Below are 23,774 nucleotides of genomic sequence, written 5' to 3'. Positions count from 1 at the left end.
ATGAATAAAAGTGGGTTAGTCTTTAATAGTTAACTCTTCACATGATGCCAAATTTATCTTTATCAGTTAAAAATGTATTTTTGTCCATTGTGTGACAAGTCCAGACAGCACGATATGATTGGTCAAACTATTATATCCAAAGAGATAGATTTACAAAATGTTAAAGGATTATCCATGACTTGCTCAAGTACTTGGTAACCTAGCAATATTGGCCCTCATTCCGAGTTGTTCGCTCGCTGCTAATTTTAGCAGAATTGCTAATAGGCTAAAATCTGTCAGTTCTGCGCATGCGTATGCACAGCAGGGCGCACGCACTAAGCAAATTTACACAAAACTATGCTATTTTACTCACAGGCGAACAAAGCTTTTCAATCGCTCTGCTGATCGTAGTGTGATTGACCGGAAGTGGGTGCTTCTGGGCGGAAACTGTCCGTTTTCACGGAGTGTGCTAAAAAACGCAGGCGTGCTAGGTAAAAACGCAGGAGTGGCTGGAGAAACGGAGGAGTGGCTGGTCGGACGCAGGGCGTGTTTGTGACGTCAAACCAGGAACTAAACGGACTGAGGTGATCGCAATCTAGGAGTAGGTCTGGAGCTACTCAGAAACTGCAAGGAAATTGCTTTCGTTAGCAATTCTGCTAATATTAGCAGAATTGCTAATCTTTCGTTAGCAATTGCTAATCTTTCATTAGCAATTCTGCTATACTAAGATACACTCCCAGAGGGCGGCGGCTTTGTGTTTGCATTTCTGCTAAAAGTAGCGAGCGAGCGAACAACTTGGAATGAGGGCTATTCTGTGGTGTCTAGCTCTGTTAATAGCAATGGATTATTTGTTCACATTTAACTATTTCAGATCGCTAATGCCGGGTCGCAGCCGGGAAATGAAACGGGTCATCCTGGGTGTGACCCGGCATTGGACCCTGACAACTGGCTTCCCGACGCGGCATATTGCTGGGTCAGGTTGCCATCGGGGCAAGGACGGCGGCATCATAAGGGGCGGGGGCTGTGCTAGGAGATGAGAACATCTCTGCACCGCCTCTCCCTATGCAGTGAACGAGTCATGGGTCGCATTTACCAGGGAAACACGTTCACACTGCACCTGACCCGGTAATAACCCAAGAATAACCCTTCTTTACTCCCGGGTTGAATCACCGGGTCAGGTGACCCGGGAATTCAGGACTGACCCTTTCACACCGCACAGCGGCCCGCGTCGACCCGGCAATATAACGGGTTGATTCGGTTATTTGTGTGTTGTGAAAGGGGTATTGTAATAGTCTGCCAGGATCCGGATTGAAAGACAGTAACTAGGTCGACAATGTCTAGGTCGACCACTATTGGTCGACAGTAACTAGAACGACAGGGTGTCTAGGTCGACATGTTCTAGGTCGACAGGTCAAAAGGTCGACATGAGTTTTTCACAATTTTTTTCTTTTTTTGAACCTTTTCATATTTAACGATCTACGTGGACTACGATTGGAACGGTAATCTGTGCCGAGCGAAGCGGTAGCGGAGCGAAGGCACCATGCCCGAAGCATGGCGAGCGAAGCGGTGCACTAATTGGGGTTCCCGGTCACTCTACGAAGAAAACGACACCAAAATAACATTAAAAACTCATGTCGACCTTTTGACCTGTCGACCTAAAGACCCTGTCGACCTAGACACCCTGTCGACCTAGTTACTGTTGACTTTCAATACCTCACCCAGTCTGCCCATGTACACGCACACGCCAATTAACCTACCAGTATATTTTTGGAATGTGGGAGTAAACCAGAGTTCCGCAAGAAACCCACACAAGCATGGAGATAATATACAAACTCCACACAGTTAAGGGCATGGGTGGGAATTGAACCTATGACCTCAGTGCTGTGGGGCAGTAGTGCTAACCATTACACCATCCGTACTGTGTTTCAAATGTTTCAACACGTATCCTTGCAAAACCTTTTTTTTTTTTTTTTTTTATAAAATACACATGCACATGATCCTATAGCTTTCCAAACACTGCTGTCCAATCAAAAGTAGAATTAGGGTAAAAAATGAAATAGTCTTAAATAAAATTGCACTTTAGTTAAAGAAAAACAATTATGTCCAAACATCCTGTAGAATCCAACAATGTTTATCACGGGTTTAGTATGAACTACCTACAATCAAAATCCCGACGGTCAAAATCCTGACAATAATTGACTGACGGTCAAAATCCCGACAAGGTCAAAATAATGACATTTAAAATACCGACACGGTCACAATATCGACATGTAAAATGTCGACAGGTCAAAAATTCTACAGTTTTTCATTGTTTTTTGTGTGTATGTCGACATAGGTATTCATGGACACCGTATAATTGTACCACGGCCCCTCGCATGGCTCGCTTCGCTCACCACGCTTTGTGCACACGATTATATTCCCCCTCGAGGTCCTCTGGGATGGTAAAGTATGAATAAGTCAGTTTCAACGAAAAAAATCATGAAAAGCTCATGTCGACTTTTTGACCTGTAAACATTTTAAATGTTGGTATTTTGACCATATCGGGATTTTAACCTTGTTGGGATTTTGGCCGTCGGTCAATGGTTGTCGGCATTTTGATTGAGGGTAAATTAACTGCATCCCGCTTATTACAGATAAAGTATTTCTCCTTACTTTATTTCGAGATTACATTTAACCCTCAGTATTGACTCCATACAACAATATAGCAGTCAAACTATAATACATAGTATCATTAAAGATTGTTTATAACTCAGCATTACCATCACTATTATGAATATTTTGATGTACCACTAGCGATAAAAGAAGACGTGATCATCTATTGAAGCAGGTCTTGTAGCAGGATACAATGGACGAGGCTTTACTGCTGGCTTATTCAAAACAGTTGACTCTTATGACAAACCCCACCCTTGTCTCATACACTAATAATATTTGCTAGACAACAGACAGGAACAAATTTACACCATTACGATAAAATTTAATGCAGATGGACCACTAGTTATTCCAACTTACTTTCTTAAGATATCTCATGAGGCATCTATTAAATTAAGAATAACATGAAAATAGAAATATGGTTTGCCAGCTCATCTCAATTCATAAAGAAATGCCTTCTTGACTCAGGGAACATTAATGTTTTACCAGCTTCTAACGGATGACTCACTCAACATACTGTATGTGCATCAAGATGCTTAAAAACTGATTAATCGAGAATAGAGTTCAACATAATCATATCCGCCTTAAAAATGTCACAGAACTGATTGAGGAAAAAGCCCTGACTGTCTTCCTTGTGGTCCTCTCCACTTTACCGAAAGTTCAAATACTGATCTCCTTGTTGACCAAGCTCATTGGTCTCTCTGGCCCAGTTCTGCTCTAAGTCAACCACCTTAAGACATGATCTTCCACATGCACTACTGCCACATTAACCACTTTACTGGCATGGTCAGATAACATGCGACCATGCTGTCCCACTGTATCCCCCAGTATTTGACGAGGTGGTCCGTTCTACAGATGTGCATAATATTATATTTAAATATTTTAAAAAATACTTTAAGCTAGAGTAAGTAAAACATTTTTTAAAAACAATGTTATTGAAGGGAACAGTCATCAGTTAAGTGGTTCAGGAGAAGATCATGCAACTGTAACTTTGAGAAACTTCCATTCTTTAACCTACAATGAGGTGGAGTTTCAACTCTTTGTCGAATTTTGAAATGCCACTAAAGCTCTCAGACAGCAAGGCTTCTTGTATCGCTGGTGCTTCCCATTTCAGCTTCGACTTTATGGAATCCAAACCTCTGTTTGACAAAACTACTCAGGAAAGCAAAATTATTCTGGAGAAGTTTGGTCTTGGTATGAACCCATTATCTACTCTGACGTCATCTCCTCCTCTTCCCCAATAATATATTTGAATTATTGTAATTAAGACAGCATACCTATATTTATTGGTCATTGGGCCTAGGACTGTTTTAATGTTGATGACGTTACTCTAGTTGATCTTACCTTGTTAGATGCTGCCCACCCCAACTTCTTCCTACTATTTTACCCACCTGAGCCACCCTTTCTCTTTGATGCCACCCTCTTATTTATACTATTTTACTTTTCCCTGCCTAGTTGCTGCTGTTTAGTCACTGCCCATTTTCTCCCCCTCTACCCGGGTTTCTGCACTCTTGTTCTTGTCGACAACCTACCATCTTCCCATCCATATCCTTGTTCCATGTAATTCCAGGGATAGTTACTACCATGTACCAGCCCAGGTGGAACTTTTAAACCTGCCATAACAAGATATAGGCTCTATATTTTTCCCAACAAAGTCAAATACTCTTCCCTTTGCAGTTAATATAGAGCCATCTCATTGCACAATGTGTGCCTGCAAATAGACAGAATCTGATCCTCAACCTCATTTATCCACCCATACCAGGTGTGTTTTTTTCCCAGGGAGTAAGGCTGCTGACAATTAAAAGTTAGATAATTGCCTCGATTAATAAGGCCGTGTTATGAAAGTGGCCATTTCTCTTTCTCTCACTGAATTAAGGAAAGGCTTTTAATGATTTGAGATGGTCAACCATGAGAGCTCTTGTCGCATAAGTTCCTAACAAGAATCTGGTTATCCATTCAAAAATTAGAAATGCAGTTTATTTGGTGTGATAAAAAGCCACAGATCCAGGCACATATTCTTCCGAGGTCCTCAGTGACAGTTGGCCTGGTCATCCCAAACTTTCAGAAATACTACTGTGACACTGGACTAAGAGTCTGCATTCTCACCCTGGGTAACACAATTTGCGAAGGTGTGGAGTTTGTGCTAGTAAGCAGCTTCCATGTCTCTTCCCTCTTATGGAATCCCTCAGCTTAAGGACCTGCCACCCAAGAACATCCTTAAATTTGTCCAATCTCTCTCCAGCTCTACAGCTTCTCTTGGTGAAACCCTGCATTACCCACATGCCTTACTCATCACATGTTCTCTACATGGTCTACAGCAGGATTTCAACTTCCTACGAGCAAGGGGTTTCCCTTAGTTCACAATCTGAGATGTGCAGAGGGTAGATTGGGCATTTTTTCCATTTAGATACATTACATTTCCAATGTAGACCTCTGTCTCACTGGCCGCTCCTCCAAAGGCCTCACAGCCATGTTTTTAAAACTCAATTTTCTCTGCTACTGGTGATGAGAGGGTTCCCTTTAAATGCAATGGGATATTGACTTCTATGAGCCACTTGCCTTGGAGGGCTGGGCAAACATTTTTTAAGGAGTGTCCTAATTCTGACTGTATTAAGGAAAATGCCTACACTCTGCTATACTGCTGGTGCTCCACCAGTATAGCACTCCACTCCACGCCACCAGGCTCCATGGCATTTACCCCAATGCCTCAGACTCCTGTTAGAGGAACTGCTATCAGATTGGTTCTGTTTTGCAAATCTGGTGGTGCTCCAATATACGTCAACCCTTCTGGAAGAAAGTAATCTCTCTGACCTCCCAAATCCTCAATTTGCAGATCCCACTTGACCCAAAATATGTTTTGCTTCCTTTACCTATCATGGAGTTACCCAACAAGGCTTCAAAATATATTGTTATACCATGAATGTTGCAATCTGTGTGATTACGGCTTCTTAAAAGCCCCCAGCTCTCCCCACCATTTGCTTGGTCTGGAATTGAGTCTTGTTGATCTACCAAATGGAATTTAGTATGATCATTCCAAAGATCTCCTCTGTATATTTTCACCTTATGGTTTAATCAACCTCTCCTTAACCCATGACATTGTCTTTCAGTTACTGTATGTTACTCTGCATTGAGATTATCTTAGGCTCACTTGGTCAGCTATCACCCACATGGAAAACCACTCATTCCACCGCCCTTGCTTTCCCTTTCTTCTTCAGTCCCTTTCGCCTTCATTCATTCCATATGATGTCACTGATATAGGGGTCATTCCGACCCGTTCACACGCTGCTGTTTGTCGCAGTGGTGCGAACGGGTCGGTTCTGCGCATGCGCGGCAGCCGCATTATGCAGTTGCGTCATTGCCCGGCGCCGGGCGGCGCCGGGCAGCGACACTGCTAATGACAAAAGCGGTCGCTGCGCGACCGCAAGAAGATTGACAGGAGGAAGGAGTTCCCGGGCGTCAACTGACCGTTTTCTGGGAATGGTTCGGCAAACGCAGGCGTGTCCAGGCGTTTGGAGGGCAGATGTCTGATGTCCATTCCGCAACCTGCATCGCTGGAACGATCGCACAGGGTAAGAAACTCTTACCCTGGTCTTCTTTTACAGGAAACTTTTTTGCATAGCAGGGCTGCACAAGCGTTCGCAGCCCTGCTATGCAGATATACACTCCCCCATGGGTGGCGTCTAGTTGATCGCATGAGCAGCAAAAAGTTGCTACGTGCGATCAACTCAGAATGACCCCCAGAATCTGTATTGCCTGTGCAAATCTGTATTTGCATCTTTGTTTTCGTGAAACATTTTATAGCTTACTGTTAACTAGTGTTCAGTTGTTTTCATCTGTTGCCTTGCAACATACTATAGTTATAAAATTGAAAAAACATCAGTTACTGTAAGTTGCAAGTATATTTATTCAGCCTTTTGTAGAGAACTCTGATTTCTGCTACAGGAAATTGCAATACAGGTAGATGTTACTATTTTTTTTAATTGACAAAATCTTTTACTAAAAATATTGAATGATTCATATATCTTTCTAGACCAGGGGTGGCCAACCAGTCAGAGACAAAGAGCCTAAAAAAATGTGTTAGGTACGTCAAAGAGCCGACATCGAGCCGAAGGCGCACCTGCAAAAATGGGGTGTGGCCTTTTGCCTTCTAGGCCACGCCCCTGGTATAAAATACATTAAAAAAGCCAGATCCAACATAAAATACATTGAAAAAGCCACTTCTACATAAAATAATTGTTAAAGCCAGATCCACATAAAATATATTGAAAAATCCAGATTCACATAATACACTTCAGCTCCCCCATGTGTCACTCCAACCAGCACCCTCTTGTCACTCCAACCAGCACCCTCCTGTCACTTCAGCCAGCACCCTCATGTGTCACTTCAGCTTCCCCCAATTCATGCCATTGCTGCAGCCCCTTATGTATATTCTGTTTGCTGGTGGGTGTCTCATCTCTAATATCTGGCTCCCTCAGTTCTAAGTCCCCGTAGTGCTGCTGTGTGTTTTTCTGGAGAGCGGTGGTTACCGGATCGGTTGTGGTCATGTGACTTTGTGTGTTAGGAGCCACATTTGAAGAAAGAAAGAGCCGCATGTGGCTCAAGAGCCACAGGTAGGCCACCGCTGTTCTAGACCATCAATGCATATTTATTTCTCTGACGTCCTAGTGGATGCTGGGAACTCCGTAAGGACCATGGGGAATAGCGGCTCCGCAGGAGACTGGGCACAAAAGTAAAAGCTTTAGGACTACCTGGTGTGCACTGGCTCCTCCCCCTATGACCCTCCTCCAAGCCTCAGTTAGATTTTTGTGCCCGGCCGAGAAGGGTGCACACTAGGGGCTCTCCTGAGCTTCTTAGTGAAAAGTTTAGTTTTAGGTTTTTTATTTTCAGTGAGACCTGCTGGCAACAGGCTCACTGCATCGAGGGACTAAGGGGAGAAGAAGCGAACTCACCTGCGTGCAGAGTGGATTGGGCTTCTTAGGCTACTGGACACCATTAGCTCCAGAGGGACCGAACACAGGCCCAGCCTCGGAGCTCGGTCCCGGAGCCGCGCCGCCGGCCCCCTTACAGAGCCAGAAGCAAGAAAAGGTCCGGAAAAATCGGCGGCAGAAGACATCAGTCTTCAACAAGGTAGCGCACAGCACTGCAGCTGTGCGCCATTGTTACTCAGGCACACTTCACACTCCGGTCACTGAGGGTGCAGGGCGCTAGGGGGGGGGCGCCCTGAGCAGCAATGTAAAACACCTTGGCTGGCATAAATACGCCACATATAACCCCCAGGGCTATATGGGTGTATTTTAACCCCTGCCAGAACTCACCTAAAAAGCGGGAGAAAAGGCCGCCGAGAAGGGGGCGGAGCCTATCTCCTCAGCACACGGTCGCCATTTTCCATCACAGCTCCGCTGGAAGGACGTCTCCCTGACTCTCCCCTGCAGTCCTGCACTACAGAAAAGGGTAAAAAAGAGAGGGGGGGCACTAATTTGGCGCAGTTTTATACTAACAGCAGCTATAAAGTAGAGATGAGCGCCTGAAATTTTTCGGGTTTTGTGTTTTGGTTTTGGGTTCGGTTCCGCGGCCGTGTTTTGGGTTCGAACGCGTTTTGGCAAAACCTCACCGAATTTTTTTTGTCGGATTCGGGTGTGTTTTGGATTCGGGTGTTTTTTTCCAAAAACACTAAAAAACAGCTTAAATCATAGAATTTGGGGGTCATTTTGATCCCAAAGTATTATTAACCTCAAAAACCATAATTTACACTCATTTTCAGTCTATTCTGAATACCTCACACCTCACAATATTATTTTTAGTCCTAAAATTTGCACCGAGGTCGCTGTGTGAGTAAGATAAGCGACCCTAGTGGCCGACACAAACACCGGGCCCATCTAGGAGTGGCACTGCAGTGTCACGCAGGATGTCCCTTCCAAAAAACCCTCCCCAAACAGCACATGACGCAAAGAAAAAAAGAGGCGCAATGAGGTAGCTGTGTGAGTAAGATTAGCGACCCTAGTGGCCGACACAAACACCGGGCCCATCTAGGAGTGGCACTGCAGTGTCACGCAGGATGGCCCTTCCAAAAAACCCTCCCCAAACAGCACATGACGCAAAGAAAAAAAGAGGCGCAATGAGGTAGCTGTGTGAGTAAGATTAGCGACCCTAGTGGCCGACACAAACACCGGGCCCATCTAGGAGTGGCACTGCAGTGTCACGCAGGATGGCCCTTCCAAAAAACCCTCCCCAAACAGCACATGACGCAAAGAAAAAAAGAGGCGCAATGAGGTAGCTGACTGTGTGAGTAAGATTAGCGACCCTAGTGGCCGACACAAACACCGGGCCCATCTAGGAGTGGCACTGCAGTGTCACGCAGGATGTCCCTTCCAAAAAACCCTCCCCAAACAGCACATGACGCAAAGAAAAAAAGAGGCGCAATGAGGTAGCTGTGTGAGTAAGATTAGCGACCCTAGTGGCCGACACAAACACCGGGCCCATCTAGGAGTGGCACTGCAGTGTCACGCAGGATGGCCCTTCCAAAAAACCCTCCCCAAACAGCACATGACGCAAAGAAAAAAAGAGGCGCAATGAGGTAGCTGTGTGAGTAAGATTAGCGACCCTAGTGGCCGACACAAACACCGGGCACATCTAGGAGTGGCACTGCAGTGTCACGCAGGATGTCCCTTCCAAAAAACCCTCCCCAAACAGCACATGACACAAAGAAAAAAAGAGGCGCAATGAGGTAGCTGACTGTGTGAGTAAGATTAGCGACCCTAGTGGCCGACACAAACACCGGGCCCATCTAGGAGTGGCACTGCAGTGTCACGCAGGATGTCCCTTCCAAAAAACCCTCCCCAAACAGCACATGACGCAAAGAAAAAAAGAGGCGCAATGAGGTAGCTGACTGTGTGAGTAAGATTAGCGACCCTAGTGGCCGACACAAACACCGGGCCCATCTAGGAGTGGCACTGCAGTGTCACGCAGTATGTCCCTTCCAAAAAACCCTCCCCAAACAGCACATGACGCAAAGAAAAAAAGAGGCGCAATGAGGTAGCTGACTGTGTGAGGTAGATTAGCGACCCTAGTGGCCGACACAAACACCGGGCCCATCTAGGAGTGGCACTGCAGTGTCACGCAGGATGTCCCTTCCAAAAAACCCTCCCCAATCAGCACATGATGCAAAGAAAAAGAAAAGAAAAAAGAGGTGCAAGATGGAATTGTCCTTGGGCCCTCCCACCCACCCTTATGTTGTATAAACAAAACAGGACATGCACACTTTAACCAACCCATCATTTCAGTGACAGGGTCTGCCACACGACTGTGACTGATATGACGGGTTGGTTTGGACCCCCCCCAAAAAAGAAGCAATTAATCTCTCCTTGCACAAACTGGCTCTACAGAGGCAAGATGTCCACCTCATCTTCACCCTCCGATATATCACCGTGTACATCCCCCTCCTCACAGATTATCAATTCGTCCCCACTGGAATCCACCATCTCAGCTCCCTGTGTACTTTGTGGAGGCAATTGCTGCTGGTCAATGTCTCCGCGGAGGAATTGATTATAATTCATTTTAATGAACATCATCTTCTCCACATTTTCTGGATGTAACCTCGTACGCCGATTGCTGACAAGGTGAGCGGCGGCACTAAACACTCTTTCGGAGTACACACTTGTGGGAGGGCAACTTAGGTAGAATAAAGCCAGTTTGTGCAAGGGCCTCCAAATTGCCTCTTTTTCCTGCCAGTATAAGTACGGACTGTGTGACGTGCCTACTTGGATGCGGTCACTCATATAATCCTCCACCATTCTATCAATGTTGAGAGAATCATATGCAGTGACAGTAGACGACATGTCCGTAATCGTTGTCAGGTCCTTCAGTCCGGACCAGATGTCAGCATCAGCAGTCGCTCCAGACTGCCCTGCATCACCGCCAGCGGGTGGGCTCGGAATTCTGAGCCTTTTCCTCGCACCCCCAGTTGCGGGAGAATGTGAAGGAGGAGATGTTGACAGGTCGCGTTCCGCTTGACTTGACAATTTTGTCACCAGCAGGTCTTTCAACCCCAGCAGACCTGTGTCTGCCGGAAAGAGAGATCCAAGGTAGGCTTTAAATCTAGGATCGAGCACGGTGGCCAAAATGTAGTGCTCTGATTTCAACAGATTGACCACCCGTGAATCCTTGTTAAGCGAATTAAGGGCTGCATCCACAAGTCCCACATGCCTAGCGGAATCGCTCCCTTTTAGCTCCTTCTTCAATGCCTCCAGCTTCTTCTGCAAAAGCCTGATGAGGGGAATGACCTGACTCAGGCTGGCAGTGTCTGAACTGACTTCACGTGTGGCAAGTTCAAAGGGCATCAGAACCTTGCACAACGTTGAAATCATTCTCCACTGCACTTGAGACAGGTGCATTCCATCTCCTATATCGTGCTCAATTGTATAGGCTTGAATGGCCTTTTGGTGCTCCTCCAACCTCTGAAGCATATAGAGGGTTGAATTCCACCTCGTTACCACTTCTTGCTTCAGATGATGGCAGGGCAGGTTCAGTAGTTTTTGGTGGTGCTCCAGTCTTCTGTACGTGGTGCCTGTACGCCGAAAGTGTCCCGCAATTTTTCTGGCCACCGACAGCATCTCTTGCACGCCCCTGTCGTTTTTTAAAAAATTCTGCACCACCAAATTCAAGGTATGTGCAAAACATGGGACGTGCTGGAATTTGCCCATATTTACTGCACACACAATATTGCTGGCGTTGTCCGATGCCACAAATCCACAGGAGAGTCCAATTGGGGTAAGCCATTCCGCGATGATCTTCCTCAGTTGCCGTAAGAGGTTTTCAGCTGTGTGCGTATTCTGGAAAGCGGTGATACAAAGCGTAGCCTGCCTAGGAAAGAGTTGGCGTTTGCGAGATGCTGCTACTGGTGCCGCCGCTGCTGTTCTTGCGGCGGGAGTCCATACATCTACCCAGTGGGCTGTCACAGTCATATAGTCCTGACCCTGCCCTGCTCCACTTGTCCACATGTCCGTGGTTAAGTGGACATTGGGTACAACTGCATTTTTTAGGAGACTGGTGAGTCTTTTTCTGACGTCCGTGTACATTCTCGGTATCGCCTGCCTAGAGAAGTGGAACCTAGATGGTATTTGGTAATGGGGGCACACTGCCTCAATAAATTGTCTAGTTCCCTGTGAACTAACGGCGGATACCGGACGCACGTCTAACACCAACATAGTTGTCAAGGACTCAGTTATCCGCTTTGCAGTAGGATGACTGCTGTGATATTTCATCTTCCTCGCAAAGGACTGTTGAACAGTCAATTGCTTACTGGAAGTAGTACAAGCGGGCTTACGACTTCCCCTCTGGGATGACCATCGACTCCCAGCGGCAACAACAGCAGCGCCAGCAGCAGTAGGCGTTACACGCAAGGATGCATCGGAGGAATCCCAGGCAGGAGAGGACTCGTCAGACTTGCCAGTGACATGGCCTGCAGGACTATTGGCATTCCTGGGGAAGGAGGAAATTGACACTGAGGGAGTTGGTGGGGTGGTTTGCGTGAGCTTGGTTACAAGAGGAAGGGATTTACTGGTCAGTGGACTGCTTCCGCTGTCACCCAAAGTTTTTGAACTTGTCACTGACTTATTATGAATGCGCTGCAGGTGACGTATAAGGGAGGATGTTCCGAGGTGGTTAACGTCCTTACCCCTACTTATTACAGCTTGACAAAGGGAACACACGGCTTGACACCTGTTGTCCGCATTTCTGGTGAAATACCTCCACACCGAAGAGCTGATTTTTTTGGTATTTTCACCTGGCATGTCAACGGCCATATTCCTCCCACGGACAACAGGTGTCTCCCCGGGTGCCTGACTTAAACAAACCACCTCACCATCAGAATCCTCCTGGTCAATTTCCTCCCCAGCGCCAGCAACACCCATATCCTCCTCATCCTGGTGTACTTCAACACTGACATCTTCAATCTGACTATCAGGAACTGGACTGCGGGTGCTCCTTCCAGCACTTGCAGGGGGCGTGCAAATGGTGGAAGGCGCATGCTCTTCACGTCCAGTGTTGGGAAGGTCAGGCATCGCAACCGACACAATTGGACTCTCCTTGTGGATTTGGGATTTCAAAGAACGCACAGTTCTTTGCGGTGCTTTTGCCAGCTTGAGTCTTTTCAGTTTTCTAGCGAGAGGCTGAGTGCTTCCATCCTCATGTGAAGCTGAACCACTAGCCATGAACATAGGCCAGGGCCTCAGCCGTTCCTTGCCACTCCGTGTGGTAAATGGCATATTGGCAAGTTTACGCTTCTCCTCCGACAATTTTATTTTAGGTTTTGGAGTCCTTTTTTTACTGATATTTGGTGTTTTGGTTTTGACATGCTCTGTACTATGCCATTGGGCATCGGCCTTGGCAGACGACGTTGCTGGCATTTCATCGTCTCGGCCATGACTAGTGGCAGCAGCTTCAGCACGAGGTGGAAGTGGATCTTGATCTTTCCCTAATTTTGGAACCTCAACATTTTTGTTCTCCATATTTTAATAGGCACAACTAAAAGGCACCTCAGGTAAACAATGGAGATGGATGGATTGGATACTAGTATACAATTATGGACGGGCTGCCGAGTGCCGACACAGAGGTAGCCACAGCCGTGAACTACCGCACTGTACTGTGTCTGCTGCTAATATATAGACTGGTTGATAAAGAGATAGTATACTCGTAACTAGTATGTATGTATAAAGAAAGAAAAAAAACCACGGTTAGGTGGTATATACAATTATGGACGGGCTGCCGAGTGCCGACACAGAGGTAGCCACAGCCGTGAACTACCGCACTGTACTGTGTCTGCTGCTAATATATAGACTGGTTGATAAAGAGATAGTATACTCGTAACTAGTATGTATGTATAAAGAAAGAAAAAAAAACCACGGTTAGGTGGTATATACAATTATGGACGGGCTGCCGAGTGCCGACACAGAGGTAGCCACAGCCGTGAACTACCGCACTGTACTGTGTCTGCTGCTAATATATAGACTGGTTGATAAAGAGATAGTATACTCGTAACTAGTATGTATGTATAAAGAAAGAAAAAAAAACCACTGTTAGGTGGTATATACAATTATGGACGGGCTGCCGAGTGCCGACACAGAGGTAGCCACAGCCGTGAACTACCGCACTGTACTGTGTCTGCTGCTAATATATAGACTGGTTGATAAAGAGATAGTATACTCGTAACTAGTATGTATGTATAAAGAAAGAAAAAAAAACCACGGTTAGGTGGTATATACAATTATGGACGGGCTGCCGAGTGCCGACACAGAGGTAGCCACAGCCGTGAACTACCGCACTGTACTGTGTCTGCTGCTAATATATAGACTGGTTGATAAAGAGATAGTATACTCGTAACTAGTATGTATGTATAAAGAAAGAAAAAAAAACCACGGTTAGGTGGTATATACAATTATGGACGGGCTGCCGAGTGCCGACACAGAGGTAGCCACAGCCGTGAACTACCGCACTGTACTGTGTCTGCTGCTAATATATAGACTGGTTGATAAAGAGATAGTATACTCGTAACTAGTATGTATGTATAAAGAAAGAAAAAAAAACCACGGTTAGGTGGTATATACAATTATGGACGGGCTGCCGAGTGCCGACACAGAGGTAGCCACAGCCGTGAACTACCGCACTGTACTGTGTCTGCTGCTAATATATAGACTGGTTGATAAAGAGATAGTATACTCGTAACTAGTATGTATGTATAAAGAAAGAAAAAAAAACCACGGTTAGGTGGTATATACAATTATGGACGGGCTGCCGAGTGCCGACACAGAGGTAGCCACAGCCGTGAACTACCGCACTGTACTGTGTCTGCTGCTAATATATAGACTGGTTGATAAAGAGATAGTATACTCGTAACTAGTATGTATGTATAAAGAAAGAAAAAAAAACCACGGTTAGGTGGTATATACAATTATGGACGGGCTGCCGAGTGCCGACACAGAGGTAGCCACAGCCGTGAACTACCGCACTGTACTGTGTCTGCTGCTAATATATAGACTGGTTGATAAAGAGATAGTATACTCGTAACTAGTATGTATGTATAAAGAAAGAAAAAAAAACCACGGTTAGGTGGTATATACAATTATGGACGGGCTGCCGAGTGCCGACACAGAGGTAGCCACAGCCGTGAACTACCGCACTGTACTGTGTCTGCTGCTAATATATAGACTGGTTGATAAAGAGATAGTATACTCGTAACTAGTATGTATGTATAAAGAAAGAAAAAAAAACCACGGTTAGGTCACTGGTATATACAATTATGGACGGGCTGCCGAGTGCCGACACAGAGGTAGCCACAGCCGTGAACTACCGCACTGTACTGTGTCTGCTGCTAATATAGACTGGTTGATAAAGAGATAGTATACTACTAATATTATATACTGGTGGTCAGGTCACTGGTCACTAGTCACACTGGCAGTGGCACTCCTGCAGCAAAAGTGTGCACTGTTTAATTTTAATATAATATTATGTACTCCTGGCTCCTGCTATAACCTATAACTGGCACTGCAGTAGTGCTCCCCAGTCTCCCCCACAATTATAAGCTGTGTGAGCTGAGCAGTCAGACAGATATATAATATATATAGATGATGCAGCACACTGGCCTGAGCCTGAGCAGTGCACACAGATATGGTATGTGACTGAGTCACTGTGTGCTGTGTATCGCTTTTTTCAGGCAGAGAACGGATTATAAATAAAAGTGGTGGTCACTGGTCACTATCAGCAAAACTCTGCACTGTACACTACTGAGTACTCCTAATGCTCCCCAAAATTAGTAAATCAAGTGTCTCTCTAATCTATTCTAATTCTAAACGGAGAGGACGCCAGCCACGTCCTCTCCCTATCAATCTCAATGCACGTGTGAAAATGGCGGCGACGCGCGGCTCCTTATATAGAATCCGAGTCTCGCGATAGAATCCGAGCCTCGCGAGAATCCGACAGCGTCATGATGACGTTCGGGCGCGCTCGGGTTAACCGAGCAAGGCGGGAAGATCCGAGTCGCTCGGACCCGTGAAAAAAAACATGAAGTTCTGGCGGGTTCGGATTCAGAGAAACCGAACCCGCTCATCTCTACTATAAAGGGAAAAGCACATTTTATAGTGGTATTCCTGTATATATATAGCGCTCTGGTGTGTGCTGGCATACTCTCCCTCTGTCTCCCCAAAGGGCTAGTGGGGTCCTGTCCTCTATCAGAGCATTCCCTGTGTGTGTGCGGTGTGTCGGTACGATTGTGTCGACATGTTTGAGGAGGAAAATGAGATGGAGGCGGAGCAATTGCCTATTATACAGTTGTCACCCCCTAGGGAGTCGACACCTGAGTGGATGAGCTTGTGGAAGGAATTGCGTGACAGTGTCAACTCCTTACGACAGACAGTTGACGACATGAGACAGCCGGCTACTCAGCTTGTGCCTGTCCAGGGGTCTCAAACGCCATCAGGGGCTTTAAAACGCCCGTTACCTCAAATGGCAGACACAGACACGGATTCTGACTCTAGTGTCGATGATGAGGAGACAAACGTGACTTCCACTAGGGCCACACGTTACATGATTGAAGCAATAAAAAATGTATTGCATATATCTGATAATACAAGTACCACTAAAAAGGGTATTATGTTTGGTGAGAAAAAACTGCCTGTAGTTTTTCCTGTATCCGAGGAATTAAATGAAGTGTGTGATGAGGCGTGGGTTTCCCCCGATAAAAAACTAATAATTCCTAAAAGGTTATTGGCATCGTACCCTTTCCCGCCAGAGGATAGGGCACGTTGGGAAACACCCCCTACGGTGGATAAAGCGCTCACACGCTTGTCTAAACAGGTAGCACTACCCTCTCCTGATACGGCCGCCCTAAAGGAACCTGCCGATAGAAAACTGGAGAATATCCTAAAATGTATATACTCTCACACGGGTGTTATACTGCGACCAGCTATCGCCTCAGCCTGGATGTGCAGTGCGGGCCTGGCGTGGTCGGATTCCTTGACTGAAAATATTGATACCCTAGATAGGGACAGTATATTACTGACTATAGAGCATTTGAAGGATGCATTTCTATATATGCGTGATGCACAGAGGGATATTTGCCGACTGGCATCAAGAGTTAGCGCGCTGTCCATTTCTGCAAGAAGAGGTTTATGGACGCGGCAGTGGTCAGGTGATGCGGATTCTAAAAGGCACATGGAAGTATTGCCTTATAAGGGGGAGGAGTTATTTGGGGTAGGTCTATCTGACCTGGTAGCCACGGCAACTGCTGGAAAATCCACATTTTTACCCCAGGTAGCTTCTCAACCTAAAAAGACGCCATATTATCAGGCGCAGTCCTTTCGGCCCCATAAAGGCAAGCGGGCAAAAGGCGCCTCATTTCTGCCCCGTGGCAGAGGGAGAGGAAAAAGGCTGCAACAAACAGCCAGTTCCCAGGAACAAAAGCCCTCTCCCGCCTCCGCAAAGTCCTCAGCATGACGCTGGGGCTCTACAAGCGGACTCAGGCACGGTGGGGGCCCATCTCAAGAAGTTCAGTGCGCAGTGGGCTCACTCGCAAGTGGACCCCTGGATCCTTCAGGTGGTATCTCAGGGGTACAAATTGGAATTCGAGACGTCTCCCCCTCGCCGTTTTCTAAAGTCTGCTTTACCGACGTCTCCCTCAGACAGGGAGGCAGTATTGGAAGCCATTCACAAGCTGTATTCCCAGCAGGTGATAATCAAGGTACCCCTCCTACAACAGGGAAAGGGGTACTATTCCACACTATTTGTGGTACCGAAGCCGGACGGCTCGGTGAGACCAATTTTAAACCTAAAATCCTTGAACACTTACATACAAAGGTTCAAAGTCAAGATGGAGTCACTCAGAGCAGTGATTGCAAACCTGGAAGAAGGGGACTATATGGTGTCTCTGGACATCAAGGATGCTTACCTACATGTCCCAATTTACCCTTCTCACCAAGGGTACCTCAGGTTTGTGGTACAGAACTGTCACTATCAGTTTCAGACGCTGCCGTTTGGATTGTCCACGGCCCCCCGGGTCTTTACCAAGGTAATGGCCGAAATGATGACACTCCTTCGAAGGAAGGGAGTTTTAGTTATCCCTTACTTGGACGATCTCCTGATAAGGGCAAGATCTAGGGAACAGTTGGAAGTCGGAGTAGCACTATCTCAGATAGTGCTGCGCCAGCACGGTTGGATTCTCAATATTCCAAAATCGCAGCTGATCCCGACGACACGACTTCTATTCCTAGGGATGATCCTGGACACAGTCCAGAAAAAGGTGTTTCTCCCGGAGGAGAAAGCCAGGGAGTTATCCGAACTAGTCAGAAATCTCCTAAAGCCAGGCCAAGTCTCAGTGCATCAATGCACAAGGGTCCTGGGAAAGATGGTGGCTTCTTACGAAGCAATCCCATTCGGCAGATTCCACGCAAGAACCTTCCAGTGGGATCTGCTAGACAAATGGTCCGGGTCGCATCTTCAGATGCATCAGCGGATAATCTTGTCACCAAGGACAAGGGTGTCTCTCCTGTGGTGGTTGCAGAGTGCTCATCTTCTAGAGGGCCGCAGATTCGGCATTCAGGACTGGGTCCTGGTGACGACGGATGCCAGCCTGAGAGGCTGGGGAGCAGTCACACAGGGAAGAAATTTCCAGGGTTTGTGGTCAAGCCTGGAGACATCACTTCACATAAATATCCTGGAGCTAAGGGCCATCTACAATGCTCTAAGCCTAGCAAAACCTCTGCTTCAAGGTCAGCCGGTGCTGATCCAGTCGGACAACATCACGGCAGTCGCCCACGTAAACAGACAGGGCGGCACAAGAAGCAGGAGGGCAATGACAGAAGTTGCAAGGATTCTTCGCTGGGCGGAAAATCATGTGATAGCACTGTCAGCAGTGTTCATTCCGGGAGTGGACAACTGGGAAGCAGACTTCCTCAGCAGACACGACCTCCACCCGGGGGAGTGGGGACTTCACCCAGAAGTCTTCCACATGATTGTGAACCGTTGGGAAAAACCAAAGGTGGACATGATGGCGTCCCGCCTCAACAAAAAACTAGACAGGTATTGCGCCAGGTCAAGGGACCCTCAGGCAATAGCTGTGGACGCTCTGGTAACACCGTGGGTGTACCAGTCAGTGTATGTGTTCCCTCCTCTGCCTCTCATACCCAAGGTACTGAGAATCATAAGGAGGAGAGGAGTAAGGACTATACTCGTGGCTCCGGATTGGCCAAGAAGGACTTGGTCCCCGGAACTTCAAGAGATGCTCACAGAGGACCCGTGGCCTCTACCTCTAAGAAAGGACCTGCTCCAGCAGGGACCCTGTCTGTTCCAAGACTTACCGCGGCTGCGTTTGACGGCATGGCGGTTGAACGCCGGATCCTGAAGGAAAAAGGCATTCCGGATGAAGTCATCCCTACCCTGATCAAAGCCAGGAAGGATGTAACCGTACAACATTATCACCGTATTTGGCGTAAATATGTTGCGTGGTGCGAGGCCAGGAAAGCCCCTACAGAGGAATTTCAACTGGGTCGTTTCCTGCATTTCCTGCAAACAGGACTGTCTATGGGCCTAAAATTAGGGTCCATTAAGGTTCAAATTTCGGCCCTGTCGATTTTCTTCCAAAAAGAACTGGCTTCAGTTCCTGAAGTTCAGACGTTTGTCAAGGGGGTACTGCATATACAGCCTCCTTTTGTGCCTCCAGTGGCACCTTGGGATCTCAATGTAGTTTTGGGGTTCCTAAAATCACATTGGTTTGAACCACTCTCCACTGTGGACTTAAAATATCTCACATGGAAAGTGGTAATGCTGTTAGCCCTGGCTTCAGCCAGGCGTGTCTCAGAATTGGCGGCTTTATCCTATAAAAGCCCTTACCTAATTTTTCATGCGGACAGGGCAGAATTGAGGACTCGTCCTCAATTTCTCCCTAAGGTGGTTTCAGCGTTTCACTTGAACCAGCCTATTGTGGTACCTGCGGCTACTAGGGACTTGGAGGACTCCAAGTTGCTGGACGTAGTCAGGGCCCTGAAAATATATGTTTCCAGGACGGCTGGAGTCAGAAAATCTGACTCGCTGTTTATCCTGTATGTGCACCCAACAAGCTGGGTGCTCCTGCTTCTAAGTAGACTATTGCTCGTTGGATTTGTAGTACAATTCAGCTTGCACATTCTGTGGCAGGCCACCCACAGCCAAAATCTGTAAAAGCCCATTCCACAAGGAAGGTGGGCTCATCTTGGGCGGCTGCCCGAGGGGTCTCGGCTTTACAACTTTGCCGAGCAGCTACTTGGTCAGGGGCAAACACGTTTGCTAAATTCTACAAATTTGATACCCTGGCTGAGGAGGACCTGGAGTTCTCTCATTCGGTGCTGCAGAGTCATCCGCACTCTCCCGCCCGTTTGGGAGCTTTGGTATAATCCCCATGGTCCTTACGGAGTTCCCAGCATCCACTAGGACGTCAGAGAAAATAAGAATTTACTTACCGATAATTCTATTTCTCGTAGTCCGTAGTGGATGCTGGGCGCCCATCCCAAGTGCGGATTGTCTGCAATACTTGTACATAGTTATTGTTACAAAAATCGGGTTATTATTGTTGTGAGCCATCTTTTCAGAGGCTCCTCTGTTATCATGCTGTTAACTGGGTTCAGATCACAGGTTGTACAGTGTGATTGGTGTGGCTGGTATGAGTCTTACCCGGGATTCAAAATCCTTCCTTATTGTGTACGCTCGTCCGGGCACAGTATCCTAACTGAGGCTTGGAGGAGGGTCATAGGGGGAGGAGCCAGTGCACACCAGGTAGTCCTAAAGCTTTTACTTTTGTGCCCAGTCTCCTGCGGAGCCGCTATTCCCCATGGTCCTTACAGAGTTCCCAGCATCCACTACGGACTACGAGAAATAGAATTATCGGTAAGTAAATTCTTATTTTATTCACTAACGGACATGATGACCATCCAAGGTGACACTAGTGCAACAGAGCCTGAATTCATGATGTTCTAAAATGTTCTTACAAATAAAATGCAACTGGGGGAACCTGAGATGGAAATGGATTTAGGACTTCTTACAGACAGAAAGCTGAGTAGAAGGCACCTGCTGCACAAGCAATACCAAACATGGAGTGCATGGAAAGAAAGATACTTGTATAGGCGGGTGTAGTATGGTATGCCGGCGGCCGGGCTCCTGGCGACCAGCATACCGGCGCCGGGAGCCCAACCGCCGGCATATCGACAGCGTGGCGAGCGCAAAGGAGCCCCTTGCGGGCTCACGTGCCACGCTATTTATTCTCCCTCCAGGGGGGTCGTGGACCCCCACGAGGGAGAATATCTGTCGGTATGCCGGGTGTCGGGATTCCGGCGCCGGTATACTGTGCGCCGGGATCTCGGCATTCGGCATACAGAAGACCACCCGTATAGGCAAACACATAATAATTGTAATATTTCTTTATAGGACAGAGTGAGGAGACCATTTATTCATTATTAGGTTTTAGATCTGATAATTATAATTTCTTATCGCTGCTATTTGTGACCATAAGAAATGTTCTACAGCAAGGATATATTAAGAATCACATCCAGTGGCATGGGCTGAAACAGGAGAAGGTCCTTGCAATGTGTAAATGAAAGTGATTGCTAATGCAATCACTTTACTTTGTGCGATGGGACCCCTGGCAGACTGCTGGGAAACCCAGATGACCCACTCTAAACCTTAATTAAATCTCAAAGCAATACTGCGCATCGGACTGCTTTTTCCACCCCTCGCCACATGTTGCATGGAGCTAATGCACTCCGCAAGGTACTGCCCCTTCTTTGTAGATTCTGCTTCAGGTCACGCCCCCCTCTCTACACTCTAACTCGGGTTATGTCCGGCTCTCTACACTCTAACACCAGTCATACCCTCCTTGCATTCTCTGTAATTTGCCCTATGTTTGCAAATATTGTACAAGGCCTTACATCTTACCGCTCTGTCCTCCCGCCTAATCCCCCACTATACTACTACACCCCCTTCTTTTCCATCCTTCTTGCCCAACACTTCTGCCCTTCTGCCACTGTTAATGCAGTCTCCTCTTCCTCAGTTTTCCCCAAAAAATCAACATATCTCATAGTCCCACCACCGCATGGCCCCCTACTATCTCATTCCCCCGGTGGGCCCTTTATGCCCCAGTCTGAAACTGCACCATCTCCTAATGTATGTTACGTTCTCAATCTACATTTTAATTGTTTTTCAGATACGGTCTTCACTAATATGCCCCATACAGCACAGATGGCCAAGTAATAAGCAAAACATTTTATACTGATGATGGAGGGGTGCATCAAGTCCTTCACTTTGCCAGGAGTGTCCGGATCCCTAGGTAAGTCCAAGTCCCTAAGGTGTTATGGGCCTGATTCAGACCTGATCGCTGTTGTGCGGCCGATTATCGAATGACTGCGCATGCATATGCAGCGCAATGCGCAGGCATGAGCCCAAACAGCGACAAAATGGTGAAAAAATTTCGATCACTAGGTGCAAAAATTTAGATCAAATTTCGAATCACGCAAGGTGATTGACAGGAAGCGGACGTTTGGGGGTGGTAACTGGACGTTTTCTGAGAGTGTCAGGAAAAACATAGGCATTCCCAAGCGTTTTCTGGAAGGGTGTGTGACATCAGCTGTGGCCCCGATCAGCCTGTTTGTATCTCACTGTAGGAGTAAGTCCTGGGTTATGCACAGACTGCACAGTATGGAAAAATCAAGTTTTGAAGGAATTTGCAGATGTCTGCTGCCTGGCGAAGTTTTTGCACGATGTACACATGCATTCGCACACTTGCACGGGCGGATTTTCACTCTCCCTGGGCGGCGACTATCTGATCGCAGCCCTCTGCAAATTTACAGCACAGTGATCAGGTCTGAATTAGGCCCAATATTTGACTGCCCGAAAATGTCACAGTGTGTGAGTTCCACGGATTGCTGGTTACATAATAACTTTAAGTGCAAATGCTAAAGCAGTCCTAAAAATACACCACGTACAATGTCATGTACATATAATTTTCAGCAATCAAATATCTGAACTAAAACTAAGAAACATTGAGGAGATTAGACAAGAACATTACAGTTCGTCCTATGAGTGGATTTCTGGTGGGCTGACATTACTAGCAATTACGAGCACTCCCTGATCGAGCTGACATGTTTATATAGCAATGTCTTGGAAAGGCTATTCTAAAGGCATGCCACTGTTGTTAGATTTTCCCTATAATTAAACACCACTTTACTGCTGAGTAATCACTTCCATTTGACTTTATTTGAATGCGTTCACCTTCGTTTTTTTTACTTTGTAAGGAAAATCATGTTACGTAAATACAGTCATTTGTTCCTTTCCTAGATCCAGAATTCGAAGGAAAGAATCTTCTATCTACGGAACGACAAACAGCTCAGACAGTCGTTCTTTTATCCGGCATTTCTGCCACTTTCACCTGTACAGAATTTTTCTCTCTCCTGTGCTGTATGATGAAGACTAGATTGAAATCATATTTTCGGAACAGAAACAAAATGACTTTTCTTGCCCCCCTCCTAGTTACTCAGCTGGAAATATTTTGAAAAAAAAAAAAAAAACAGTGCTAGGTGCAGGAGTCAGATACTTACTGTAAAATCCACATATTTACTGCACAAACTAAAAACAAGAGTTTAAAGGTTACTCTGCCCCGAGGTCTCCAAGCAAAGTTTTTTATTTTCCTTTCAGTCTTTTCAACTGTAGCTAGACCAATGGGGCTGACCTGCCGGCTTTGTTAAATGTTCTTCCTGAAATTTTACTGCATTGTGGTATGGTGCGTATGTCTTGGTGATGTTGCTATTTATCAGTGCACTGAAATATTTTATATTGATTTAACGCTCAAACCTCCGTGGTTATTATGTGATGGGTTGATATAAAATGTCAACTAAGAATCTCGCTGCAAGATAAAAAAAAAAAGACAATGGCCAAGATTCTACTTACAGTCTGCCACTGTGGTTTGTGATAAATATATAGCAATCATTTTTTTTTAATAGGATTGAGATTTTGAAAACATATTTACAGTAATCCCCCCTTAACAGTTGGAGTTTTTCTCACATCTGCAGAGAACATTTTTGGCACTGGGCAATTCAAACATATTATCAGTGATTTGTGATTACCCACACATAATGGGG

At 46.3% G+C, this 23,774-nt stretch overlaps 1 protein-coding gene across 2 annotated transcripts in view; it reads right to left on the bottom strand.

Annotated features, from left to right (window-relative positions):
* Positions 1-23,774, bottom strand: part of CNTN5 (contactin 5) — a 2,165,994-nt gene that overhangs the window by 264,471 nt on the left and 1,877,749 nt on the right. The gene's annotated exons all lie outside the window — the stretch shown is intronic.

This window comes from Pseudophryne corroboree, chromosome 2, assembly GCF_028390025.1.
Source record: "Pseudophryne corroboree isolate aPseCor3 chromosome 2, aPseCor3.hap2, whole genome shotgun sequence".
Classification (NCBI taxonomy): domain Eukaryota; kingdom Metazoa; phylum Chordata; class Amphibia; order Anura; family Myobatrachidae; genus Pseudophryne; species Pseudophryne corroboree.
This window is presented reverse-complemented; position numbering and strand designations above follow the sequence as displayed.